Consider the following 13,290-nt stretch of genomic DNA (forward strand, 5'->3'; position numbering starts at 1 on the left):
CTATAATAAAACAAAACAGATTTAAAACTCTTGCAAACAAAACACTAAACAGTCCAGCACGTTCAGTATCAACTGAACTATACTTCAGTATACAGCAGTACTTCTATGCTAGAACCACCACTGTTACATGCTGTGAGGTCACAATGGTGCTATGTTAATGTTCTATGCACACATGCCCCATTCTTCAGTGGTTGGAGGCCAGGTATCTAATACACTTATGTACTAAGCTCATTCTTTGAAAGTACACAATCTAGTAGTGTTTTCTTAGTATGTCATTAAAATTATGCACCCATCACCCTATTTGTTGTAAAAACATTTTTATCTTTGAGAAGAAATCCTGTGGCCATTAGAAGTTACTCTTTACTCCTCCAGAGCCTACCACCTATCAGATTGTTAGGTACCAGCTCAACACATCCCTCTTTGAAGACAGAAGTGTTACCTCCTAAAATAGGAACTTTAATTCTGGTTGTATAGAGCATCAATACAATAGCCTTCTCAATAACCCATGATATGCGGGGGTTTCTGTGGGTCCCACTCCAACTTCTGCTTTTCAGTTCTCATTCTATTGGGTATTGTTGTGTTAGTGGCTACTGCTGCTGTTGTTTCATTTTTAGTTTAGGGGATTTGGGTATTTTTGTTTGATTTATTGATTGATTTGAGAGAGGGAAAGAGGGAGGAAGAAAGAGAGAGAAAGAGAGAGAGATTCACAGACACACAAAGATACACTCACAGGCACACAAGCTTGGGCACAGGCACAGGCACAGGCACGGGCACAGGCATGGGCATGGACATGGACACGGACACGGACACGGACACAGACACAGACACAGAGGGAGAATATGTGTGTAGACCTGTCTGTTCTGAACCTAGCTCTGTAGACCGAGATGGCTCTGTAGATCAGGGAACCTGATATAGCTGTATGGTAAGAGGCTCTGTCAGAGCCTGACATAAACAGAGGCAAATGCTTCAGCCAACCATTGGATTGAGCATGGCGTCCCCAATGGAGGAGTGAGAAAAAGGACTGAAGACCTTAAAGTTTTGCAACCCCCTAGGAAGAATAATAATATCAACCAACCAGACCAACCACAGAGCTCCTGGGACTAAACCACCAACCAAAGAGTATACATGCAGGGACCCACAACTCCAGCTGCATATGTAGAAGAGGATGGCAAAGGATGGGCATGAATAGTATGAGAGGCCCTTGGTCCTGTGAAGGCTCGATACCCCAGTGTAGGGGAATGCAAGGTAGGAGAGGTGGGAGTGGATGGATAGAAAAACACCTTCAAAGAAGTAGGTGGAGGGGGATGGAATAGGTGGTTCCTGGCCTGCTTCAGATTATTATATAATCTGCAATCTGCAATAGGTGAGCCCTTATTAAGCAAGGCTGGAAGGGACTCATTTTAGGAAAGATTCCTGCTATTAATATGCTTATCCTCTTGTTATTCTTAAACATACATACTAACCAATAAATAATAGCACACTCCTTTGGAGCAGATTGCTGCAGATCCATGAAGATGCCCTGTCTTATAGTGACGCTATATAGACAAACAGATGACTTAACTTTTAATGATGATCTATAAGAATTCCTAAAATTATATCTGTAATTATGAAGCTCTTTTGTAATAGGAATGCAATTGGGCCCTTTTTCTGATAGTCAAAACTGCAATGAGAACTCTGTCAGTCTCCCAAGTGTCACAAGTTAATTGCTCTTAGATGGGAACCAGACCTTCTCCTACTCAGAGCACATGCCAAGAGGTTGTTAAACAATTAACCAGAGGTCATGAAAAGGGAACTAAAGATTTATCATAGATGCTAGGACAGCAGATAAAATGTTGACTGGGTTTATCTATGCAAACATTCACTTACTTAGGGTTTTAAACCTTCAGTGAACCTGTGGAGCAGAGACAGGTAATAAATCTTAGCTAGATAATTACTCCTAATGGATATGCATGTAAACATTCTCTGTTGCCTACTTCTATCTCAATTTATGATTTGATGTTTTCTGTGAACTTGTGATGAACATCATACCATGGTATCATGTATTCTGAAAGATGTACTGAAGACAAAGAAGAAAGGACTTTCTCTTTTTGCCTTTCCCCACTTTGAATGGGAACTTTTTATCCTTTCCCACTTAGAAGAATTTTTCCTTTTCCCTTCACATAGGATCTTCCTGCTCTTCCCCATAGATAGCTTTTATAGGAAACTTTTTTATTTTTATTTATTCGATATATTCTTTATTTACATTTCAAATGATTTCCTCTTTTCTGGCTCCCCACTCCCTGAAAGTCCCATAAGCCCTCTTCCCTCCCCCTATTCCCAAATCCACCACTTCCAAATTCCCTGTTCTGGTATTCCCCTATACTGCTGCACTGAGCCTTTCCAGAACCAGGGGCCACTCCACAGTTCCTCTTGGACATCATTTAATATGTGGATTATGTCTTGGGTATTCCACGTTTCTAGGCTTATATCCACTTTGCAGTGAGTGCATATCATGATTGCTCTTTTGAGACTGGGTTGCCTCACTTAGTATGATGTTCTCCAGCTCCGTCCATTTGTCTAAGAATTTCATGAATTCATTGTTTCTGATGCTCCACTATGTTTATAGGAAACTTATTACAACTTAATAATAAATGATATTATAACTCTTTTAAGTGTCCCTTTTTCTTCCTGCTACTTCCAAGTAGCAGGTTGAAAGTTAGAACCCAAACAAAGGTGATTTTCTTAATCTCCTGTTGTTTTAGGATGAGGTGCTAAGTGACTGAGACTGCAGTCTCTGACCTCAGAGGAACACAGAAGGCAGTTCAATTATAATAGCATAGCAAATTAAATGTAGATAAGTAAACTTTTTATTATACAGCAACTCTAAATATCTCATAAGACCGAGTCTTACCCACCCTCCAACACTCTTCCCCCTCCTCTGCCTCAAGAAGAACTTAAAAGATAGACAATCACTTCCTGCTTGGTCTGGCCCCCTGCACAGCACTGTAATCTGAATAAACTTTCTGATTCTCCATTGCCCTTGTATGTGAGATAAGGGGACACATGATTGGCTGGCACAATGGGAACTCTACATCCTCCTCTAACAAATAGGCTCTCAAATGTGGCTGCTCTGTTTCTACATCCAAAGAGTGAGAAGACCTGTGTGTGTGACCTGGGAACAATTCAGATTCAGCCTGAGCCATGATTTTTCCCATCTCTGAAAGGAGTTTGACCATGCCTTTCCTTTGACCCCAGTCCACTTGGTTGTCTGGAAGGTAGACTCCAACAGTAAGATCAAAGGGGGAGAAAGATATAAGACTACTCTTCAGAAGGGGAGCCAGGAAGTGTTAGCCCTGTGTGTGAGAGGAGGGGCCTCTTACCAACAGAAAAGAGCATAAATGGATTGCTCTTCTTAAACTGCCCCCTGTTGTGCTGAAACTGCTGAGGGTTAAAGTCATTGGGATTGGATAAGTACTTGGGATCTTTCAGCAAAGAGCCCAGTATAGGCAATACATCCGTGCCCTGGAAGACAGGAGCCATGGGACTAATTAGGCAAGGTGATAGATGAGCATCCTCAGGGCTCACAAGATTGGAAGGAAGAGGAGAAAAGGAGAGGGGCTCAGCTAAGGGGGAAGTGTTGGCCAATGTGACAGGTTCTCTTGGAGCAGTGGTGGTTCAAGTTCTCTGAGGAAAGTCGCTTGAGAGACTCACAATCTCTTGGAACAGAATGTTAGGGAATGAGCAAGCCCATGCCTGTCAATTCAAGAGGTTGAGGGCCCAGGAAGAAGTTCACACTCCCTGGTACAGCAATTTGGGGTTTGTGTGCCTCAGCAGGCTGTATGGAGGACGTGAGCCTCTTCAACATAAGTAACAAATTCTAAAGAAACAGAGTCATGGTCCTTACCATGAGACTTTGCTAAACATGGGGTTGATGCCTGAAAAACAGGGAGACCCAGGATTGAAGACAGCTTAAACACCATGGTGAAGGAGCAAAATTTTCATCGAGAAGGAAGTGTGTAAAACTCTGACTGGGGATGGCCTGCTGAGTCAAGAGGACTGGAATGAAGACTCTTAGGCTCGGCAGGGAAGTACCTTGGGGATGAGGATGCCCCAAAACTTTATGTCCTTGGTAGTTCTACAAGCCACACCAAGAGGAATTATGTCTCCATATCTCTGGGATCTCATGGATCACAGCCTTGGTGTAAGGTGTCTGCATTCTATCCTCATACTGAGGCTGTTGGTTCCTGCCAATCACCTGGTCAATCTCCTCATGCACCATAGCTGAGAAGAGATGTGTTTATACATTTAGAAAGGGAAGATTCATTAAATATGCAAAAATATGGTGATGTGGAATTATGGGTGAAATGTTATAGACCATTTGCAGTAGATGCTAGCTATATATGGTGCTGGAATAGGATCCCATTAACCTTCTTGGGCTAGAATCAGAGGCATTAGCAGGAGACATTTACAGATTGGTAAGAGAAAAAAAAGCAAAGTACATTCTACGATTGAGAGGAGCAGTTTCCAAATACGTTCAGGCCTTTTCATTTTTTTAAATACAAGTGAGGCTCAGCATGAGATGGGAAGTTTTCAGCGATAAATTAGTAAGCCAGGATTCCCTGCAACACTGAGCCCCAGACACACTAGACAAGGCACACTACCATATGGAACATCACCATAGCAATACCATTGAATATATCTCAGAACTAGAGACAGTGGACCATTCTAGCCTAAGCAGGTCTTAGGTGCATGCTGAATAAGGCAAATTGTAATTTTGAGCAATCAACCATTTGTCATCTTATGTCTTCCTGAAATTAGACATGCTCATGATTATATAAGTACATGCATTGTGGGAAATGGCATGCCCAGTTAGCAAAGGCTTACTTAACTCAAGCCTGTCAATCAAAACCCAAAACTACACACACCCTGCCTTTAGCAATCAACCCTTTGTCTTTCTGAACTCATAAAAGGAAACCCTGGACAATCGCCTGGGCTCCTCAGCAAATCCTGCTCAACCCTCCACTCCTTTACACTGTAGCTATTCCTTACTTTCTCCTTGATTAGGAAAAATACCCCACAGCTTTTCCATTTGTTGCATTTCTTCAGAATTCTGAAAGTAGCTTAAAAATATGCTAAGAACCTCGAGAAACCAGTCAGATGGTGACCAGCATTCACAACGGGTACCTATCAGATCAGCTTCCTTCAGAGACTATCTTAAATCCCTGATATCTGGGAGAACTGGAGTAGGGATAGCCAATGTCCATGGTGTAGTGGACTGTGGCCTCTACCGTCCCTGTCTCCCTCAACTTTACCTGCAACTGCAGGTGCTTCATGAGGAGCAAGAAGTTGAAGCTCATGGCTGTGCTGTCCATCTCTGTGCCCACGAAGAAAAGATTCAGTGTGGTCATCAACAGATTCCTCTTGGGAAAATGAATTTGGGGGTTCTTCTCCTATAGGTAGAGGGACATTTATCTTAATTCCACTTAGCACTCTTTTAGACACCACTGGGAGTTTTCCCAGGACTCACTTTTCTTGGGTTCAGATTGAAGGTGGGAAGGGAGAGTCTGACCAATCAAGGCCCTCCCCAAGTGCTGGCTTCCCTCATACCCCGCAAGAAACAAACATAAAATCCTTCTTCCTTGGTCTTTCCCTGGGTGAATCTCTGTACTTTTGCTATCAACCTGGTTGGAATTTATTTAAAATAGTAATGATGTTTTTAAAAAGAGGAGAGATGGTGGAGAGGGTAAGAAAGGGGAGAGAAGTAGAGAAGATAGAAATGAAGAGATGACAAAGGGAGGAGTTTCTGCAAGATGGAGAATCAGAATTGGCAATGAGAACAGCCTACTTTTTCACAATTTGAAGATGCCCTTGGAGGAAATTCTTCCCCTGCAGGTGTGCATTTGTGAAGCGTGCCTGCATGTGTTTTTGCACACATGTATGTGCCTAATTGAGCATGAGTGCCAGAGTGCATCTCTCTCACTGTGTGTGTGTGTGTGTGCGTGTGTGCGTGTGTGTGTGTGTGTGTGTGTGTGTGTGTGTGTGTGTGTGTCTGTGTGTGTGTGCATGCACATCTGTGTGCTGATTATTTCTGGATACTAGTGCGCCTGTGGGTGTCCACACCCATAAGTATATATGAGGCAGCCAGAAGAGAACATTGCATATCTTTTATCAATCACTGCCCTATTCATTTGAGGCAGGGGCTGCTGTCGAACATAGCTGTAAAAGAACTTCTGGGGAAATTAGTATCCCAGACCTCAAGCAATACTACAGAGCAATAGTTTTAAAAAACTGCATTGTAATGGCACAGTGACAGGCAAGTGGACCAATGGAATAGAATTGAAGACCCAGAAATGAATCCACACACGTAGGGTCACTTGATCTTTGACAAAGGAGCCAAAAACATCCAATGGAAAAAAGATAGCCTTTTCAACAAATGGTGCTGCTTCAACTGGAGGTCAGCATGCAAAAGAATGCCAATTGATCCATTCTTATCTCATTGTACTACGCTCAACTCCAAGTGGATCAAGGACCTCCACATAAAACCAGACATAACTGAAACTATTTCTGACACTAATAGAAAGGGATACCAAGCAGGATACCTGGGGGACAGTTAGAGAACCACAGAAATCCAGGGAGAACACAATTCTAAAACAATCTCAAAAAGGCCAAAGAGCAAATTAACAGTAAACAGGAAAGTGGATCCAGGGCAGAAAGGGCTTCGAAAGGGCACTCAGGGAAGGCCATGGAACCTGCCACTACACATCTGTCAGGCCTAGTTCCCCATGTGCTGTGATTCTCGCCATAGCCTTTGAAGAACCAGGTGAAGAAAGCTTGCTCTCCACGACCACTGACTTCCTCAGCCTAGTTCTCCAGAGCCTCCCTCATGGCATCATTTCCCCATGGCACCACAGCAGGACAAGGCCCCAGAGGAGTGTTGAACACAGGAACATACTGCTCCCTGATCCGGTGAAGGGACAAGTTAGAGAGGCCATTCCTGGAACATCCCATGTCCTGATGTCAGGTACATAGATGCATTGCGGTGATGTATCAAACCTCTAAACTATGTCTGCATCCTGGCCTAGTCAGTCTTCTGCCTCAGAATCTGAGCCACACTGGGCATGCTCCACAGCTCAAATGCACCATCTCTCTGCCCAGTACTACCTTTAAGAGGGAATCATAAAACTTCTTTGTGTCCAGAAAGTTGCCAAGGAAGGGTAATGGGGTAGGTCCTTGAGGCATTTTCCTCAAGATTTTCCTCTGCCTCCACTCAGATGTTATGATTATGACACTGAAGCAGGTCAGCACAGCCACCAGGAGCATCCTAGAGGCCAACATGGAGGCAGTGGGATGGACATGCAGGTGGTTATCTCTGGGGTGGTGTATCTTTATACTCTAGGCTGGAAGGGTGGCTCTAGCTCCTGTTTAATAATTATCTCATTTTCTCCTCCCAGCTATTGCCCATGGTGACATTGCCTTGGTTATGAAACTGGCAGCAAGAGAAGAGGAAGGGGGTTCACATGTAGTGGATGTTAGGACAGAAGAAAAGTGTACCAAGTTTGCATAATGAGATGAGAGTATGGATTAGGACATTTCTATAATTGAAGACATGGTAACATCTGCATGTGAAGGAAGCATGCAGATATAAGTTAGAGGGTCTCAGACAGAGAAAGAACATCACGGGGACATGGATTTCTGGTTTTAAAAATAATCCAGGGGCTTGGGACTTTTATTTGATTGCACAGGACATGTTGCTGTGGATTCAGGACCCTCTAGTGAGAATGCATAGAAAGTTAGTACCTTAGAGGGGAGATTCTGAATTTGTGATCTGAAGATGTGGGGTTAATGGAGGATCCAGACCTGTGGGTTTGGAGTTCCTGGCAGGTGAAGTGTATTGAATGTCCAATAGGATCCTGCAGCCAGCACTGGATTCCAGCTGTTGCATTTTCTTTGACCCTATGCTGTCTCCCAATACCAAGAATTCTTAAGGAAGCCTCAAAGTGAGACCAGGACTGATACCATATAACCATATAAGCAAGACATTCCATTCCCACATGTGGCATGGAAAAGGGGAAAACAGCCAGGTCCTCATGTCCCTGGGACATTGCTTAGGATGAGGAGTAAAGCAGGGGAAATCTCAGTTGTCAGAAGGCCTGAGCTGGTTTTATAAAGCAGTAATACCAACCACCAACACAGAGGAAAACCCCAACTGGCCCAAAACTTCCTAATTAGTTGTAAGTTAACTTAGATCTTAAAATTGCTTACACAATGGTCACATTGTCAAATTTCCTTTGAAGGATTTAGGTTTATATTTGGGGCCCTGGCTGCTCTCAGCCTTAGTCAGAGAAATCTTCTTAGGCAATAGACAGAAATCAGTGCAGAAATGCACAATTGGTCACAGTGCTAGGAACAGGAGATGGAGGGTCAGCCCTAAATAATTGGAAAGTCTTAACCAATGACCTCCCACCACCACAATGGCTCAGCAAATCTTGCACAAGAGGCAGGAAGAACGTAGGAGCTGGAGGATGAGAAGGAGGACTGTGGAGTGCTGTCTTCTAGATGTGACATAGTGGCTGCATTCATAAACTCACAAAAGCTGGGTCACTTACAGAAGACCTGGACAAGGTCAACTCAGCCAACTCTGGCATAAATGGTGAAAGTGCACCCCAAACCCTATGACTTAATGAAGAGCTATTGGCAATTGAGAGCTGATGGAGAGAGCTAACCATTCTTTGGGGAGGGGTGTTCCCACTGGTGCGATTCCCATTTTCTAAGTGAATGGCCCCCTCCTCACCCAGTCACACATGAGCAGCTCTAATTTAATGGGTTATCAAAAAAGAAGACATGACGTTGGGAAAGGAAATTTGGTAAGATTTGGAAGAAGAAAATGAGTTGTTGTGATCATATTTCATTACACATGTATACATTCCCTCTCAAGAATAAAGAAGAGTGTAACTAAAAACTGAGCACACAAAATAACGAGCTTCACTATGGCACAGCCACACACAGCTTGCGCTCGCTGGTCTCCCTCTCCACTCTTCTACCCATTCCCTCTGTCTTCCTGCTCCGTCCTTCCCCACTCCTGGTACAGAACACACATTCTCTTATTCTTTCTCCCCCATTGCCAATGTTCTCTCATGATAGCTGTGTCTCCTCTTTCTACTTCCAAGATCTACAACCCCATATGTGCACACAAGTCTAGGGTTTCTTCTTACAAGGGGCACAACTCTGGTCTTTGTGAGTCTGGGACACTTTGCTTAAACTTAGTAGTTTCTAGGTTCTTCCATGTTCCTATCGTTTCCATGGTTTCATTTTCTTCTTCTGGGGAGACACGTAGGTTCTCTCCATGAGGATTGTGTATAAAATAAATATGGATGTCTAAATATCCTTATGGTAGGACTCAGCATATTTGTAAACTCCAATGGAATGACACAGTGAGTAAAGAAGCTTGCAGCAGGCATGATGGTGAGTTAGTCCTCAGGAGGAAAGAACTGACTTCCACAGCTTTCCTAGAGTTTACACACACACACACACACACACACACACACACACACACACACACACACACATGCACAAGTTCAAAACTGTAATACAATATTTTAATAACAAATTCTGGACTTCTAAAAGAAAATGTAGGGAGAGGATACTGAATTCTCAATATATACAAGAAGTCGCTATAACATAATTATTATGTATAGATATATACATATTAAATTCAGTGTAATAAATTCAGAGATAGAGAAATAATGTCCAGAAATGAAAAATAAGATTATATGAAGTTCAGAGAGCTTCTGCCTAGCACGGAGCACAGTTGGCAAAGTGAAGAGCAGATATGTATAATGGGTGGGAAAAGAATTTGTCAAACAATAAATAGATAAATGAACTGAACAGACAGTTCTCAAAAAAAAAGGAAAGAAAAAACAAGTATCTAATAAGCAGAACTTACAGGGGCTGAACCTAGGCCTCCCTGCACATAGGTAGCACATGTGCACTTGGTTTTCATGTGAGTTCTGAACATCTGGAGCAGATGCTATCCCAACAGCTGTTGCCTGCACATGGAATGTGTTCTACTAGCTGGGCTGCCTTGTCCATCCCCAGTGGGAGAGGATGCGCACAGCCTTTCAAAGACTTGAAGTGCCAGGGTGAAGGGAGACACAGAGGGACCCTGGCCCTCAAAGGAGTAGGGGAGGGGAAATAGAGGAAGGATTGTGGGAGGGGTGACCAGGACGGGACAGTGAGCAGAATGTAGAGTCAATACATAAAAGAAAAGAAAAGAAACTTTTTAAAAAAGAAAGAATTTGGCATCGTACACCATCAGGGAAATAAAAACCAAAACTAGTTTGAGAGTCTCAGACCAGTGGCTTCTAATTAATCAAACCCCACCCCACCTCCACTGCCACCACTGTACTGTTTACACCCTGAACAGAGGCTTGTCCTTCCTTGGACAATTTCAGTAGCTGTTGTGTTATCAAGGTATCCATTCTCCTATGGGGACACTACAAACAGGACAGAGAGGGTGAAAGGGGCACATGACTTAGAGACCCTCAGGCTAAAGGTCTTGAACCTTTGTCTGTCCTGTTCACTCTACTTTTTCTGCTTCTGGGCTCTCATTTCCTCACCATTAAAAAGGGAACGTCATAGCTAAGGCTGTGTTGCATCTCCTTTTGGAGTGATTCCTGGTGTCAAACAATTAGAAAATGGAAGAATGAAATCTGGTATGAGGCTTGAGTGAATTTGTGGAAAGCACAGTGGACTGTGGGGTGACCAGGATGGGAGCTGGAAAGAATGCAAGGCCACACTGTCTCCTCCATATTCTTTACATCTTCATAATGCTATTATTAACATACAAAGGAATGCATTTCTCCCTGATCTTTTCTTACACACAGGTCACTACCTATGTTCTCATTCACACACACACACCTTTATTGGACTCCCCACAAAACTATTCACTGCTAGCTTATTCACACCTACCAAATTTTGAGCGTGGTGCATTGCAGAAAGATTTCTTCATGCTGTCCTTGGCTTTCACCTAATCAAGTTCAACTATCCCAATGTCTCTCCTTTTGGAAGATGAGATTTTCAGAAAGGATTCACTCCTCTTCTTTCCTCATTCAGTCAAAGCTGCCCCACTGCAGCTGATGGAGGAAGCTCTCCTGGTAGACAGACAGGAAGACAGAGAGGAAGACAGAAAGGAATATGATCAAACAGTACAAGAATTAGATGGGAATTTGAGACGAGGTAAATCTAGGAGGAGTTTGGGAGGAAAGGGTAAATAAGATAAGTATATATGGAATTTCCAAAGAAACAAATATATACAAAAGAATATGAAGAATAAAGACATTATAAACAGTGAATAATCATATCAACAGTGAAGCCACAGAGCTGAAGGAAGAGGCGGGGACATGGGCAGAGGCTGACACTGGTACACTGTGATTGACATACACAGGAGTGGAGAGTCAGACGTGACAGTGAGATGGGCTGACTGCAGACACCAAGACACCCTGCATCAGGCAGGAGATCAGAGTCTCTCTCTCTCTCTCTCTCTCTCTCTCTCTCTCTCTCTCTCTCTCTCTCTCTCTCTCTCTCTCTCTCTCCCTCTGTTTCTTGTCTTGCCCCCTTTCCTTCATTCAGAGCCCCCTCTCTGCCTCAGACTCTGCTCCCAATACTCTGCGTTTCTGATTTTCTATTATTCTCCTGGTACTCATGGTTGGTGCCCCTGTGGCTGTTCATTCTATGTCTCACCCTTGGTGCCAGAGCTGAGCGAAGTCATGATCAGGTCCCAGAAGGTGGGCTCACTCTGCCTGAAGTTCAGCATCTGAGCAGCAGGGATCTGTCCAGGGCTCCAGTGGTTGAGTACAGGGATGCAACGTGCAGACAACTGACTGCAATCCAGGGCATGAGTCTTCTCTAAACCTTCTCTCCAGAGTTGGGATGATGTCAGTGAATGACGTGGAGATGTCAGAATAGAGGCTCACTCATCACTTTTTCACAGCTGTCCAATAAGAGCTGTGGAAACATTTACTTCTTGTGAACGACAGAACCACAATGACATCTCCAACCCAGTGGCCCTTTAGCTTCTTTAGGACTAGAATTTAGTTCTGTATCTATGGTGCTTGCAATATGGGATTTATTAAATGATTCTGCAATGAATTAGCAAATAGTGAAAGATCCCTACGCTGGTATATTGCACCACAGCTCTGAACCTTGTCAGAATGGGTCTATCAGGATTGCCTTTTGGCAGAGGCTCACTCCTTCCCACTATGCGTCCTTTGCCAAAAGGACTGAGCAGCACTGGGACTTTGTCTGAGATGCCATTACCAACCCTTACTTAGTGTGTCCTCTTGATCACTGTTAGCATCGGAACCATCCAGGAACACCAGAAGCTGTTTATAGCCAGCCTCTGAACCCAGTGATGACATCATCCCTAGGCGACAAGACCTTTCTCTGTTGCCACAGCAACCACCCCATGCCTCCAGCTCTTGTGTTATTAATTTTACCTGCATTACCTGCACGACACTACTTGTGTTACCTACATCATGGCTCAGATAACAGTCATGGACCCCGACCAATAGCTCTCTCTTTCTCTCTCTCTCTCTCTCTCTCTCTCTCTCTCTCTCTCTCTCTCTCTCTCTCTCTGTTCTTTCCTTCACCCCCTCTTTCAGAGTTCCTCTTTCAGTAAAGACCTCCCATGTGAGCACTGTGCTGGCTTGGAGTGATCTGTCCAGGAGTACTCTGCTTTTCATCTAACATTGAGGCTGAAACTCGCTCGTGACCACCCAGGCGGTTTCGCAGCTCCACTGCAAGCACCACCACCACTGCTGCTGCAGGGCGCACAGGACTTCACCAAGCAGTCTGGCCTCTGCCACGTGGGTTAAACCCCGCAGGACCTCATCCGGACAGGTCAACAAGCTGCATAGGCTCACTTTTCCTGCCACCAGATCACCAAAACCTTCACACAGGCATCAGCAGATTGGTAAGGTTTTCCAGGGCAGGGCCCCTTCTCCAAAGAGATTCGGCCACCCTCTATGGGCTCAGGGGATGGACTTTCCAGGGTCCCTATGACCAGCCTCCCAGCCGACACCCCAGGTCATGATTTCAACCCTTGGGTGACCCTTCCCTCTCAGAAACCCTACTCATGAAGCGGTTTTCTCTTTTTGCTGTAGAGGAGTCCTAAGCTTAGGTAAATCGTTTTTTCCTGTGAGTCCTGGTCTCACATAGCCACTAGCATACCTGTGACAACCCTGTTTGTCTAGATTGACTGTTTGTTTGTATTAGTTATTGATTTTTTTCTCAGAATGTGTGTAGGAATAGTTC

At 44.0% G+C, this 13,290-nt stretch overlaps 1 pseudogene; it reads right to left on the reverse strand.

The window, feature by feature from the left end:
- Window positions 1–1,709: 1,709 nt before the first annotated feature.
- LOC127663829 (cytochrome P450 2A8-like) lies at window positions 1,710–10,457 on the reverse strand (annotated as a pseudogene).
- Between the last annotated feature and the right edge of the window lie 2,833 nt (window positions 10,458–13,290).

The sequence above is a fragment of the Apodemus sylvaticus genome, chromosome 1 (genome assembly GCF_947179515.1).
Source record: "Apodemus sylvaticus chromosome 1, mApoSyl1.1, whole genome shotgun sequence".
Taxonomy (NCBI): domain Eukaryota; kingdom Metazoa; phylum Chordata; class Mammalia; order Rodentia; family Muridae; genus Apodemus; species Apodemus sylvaticus.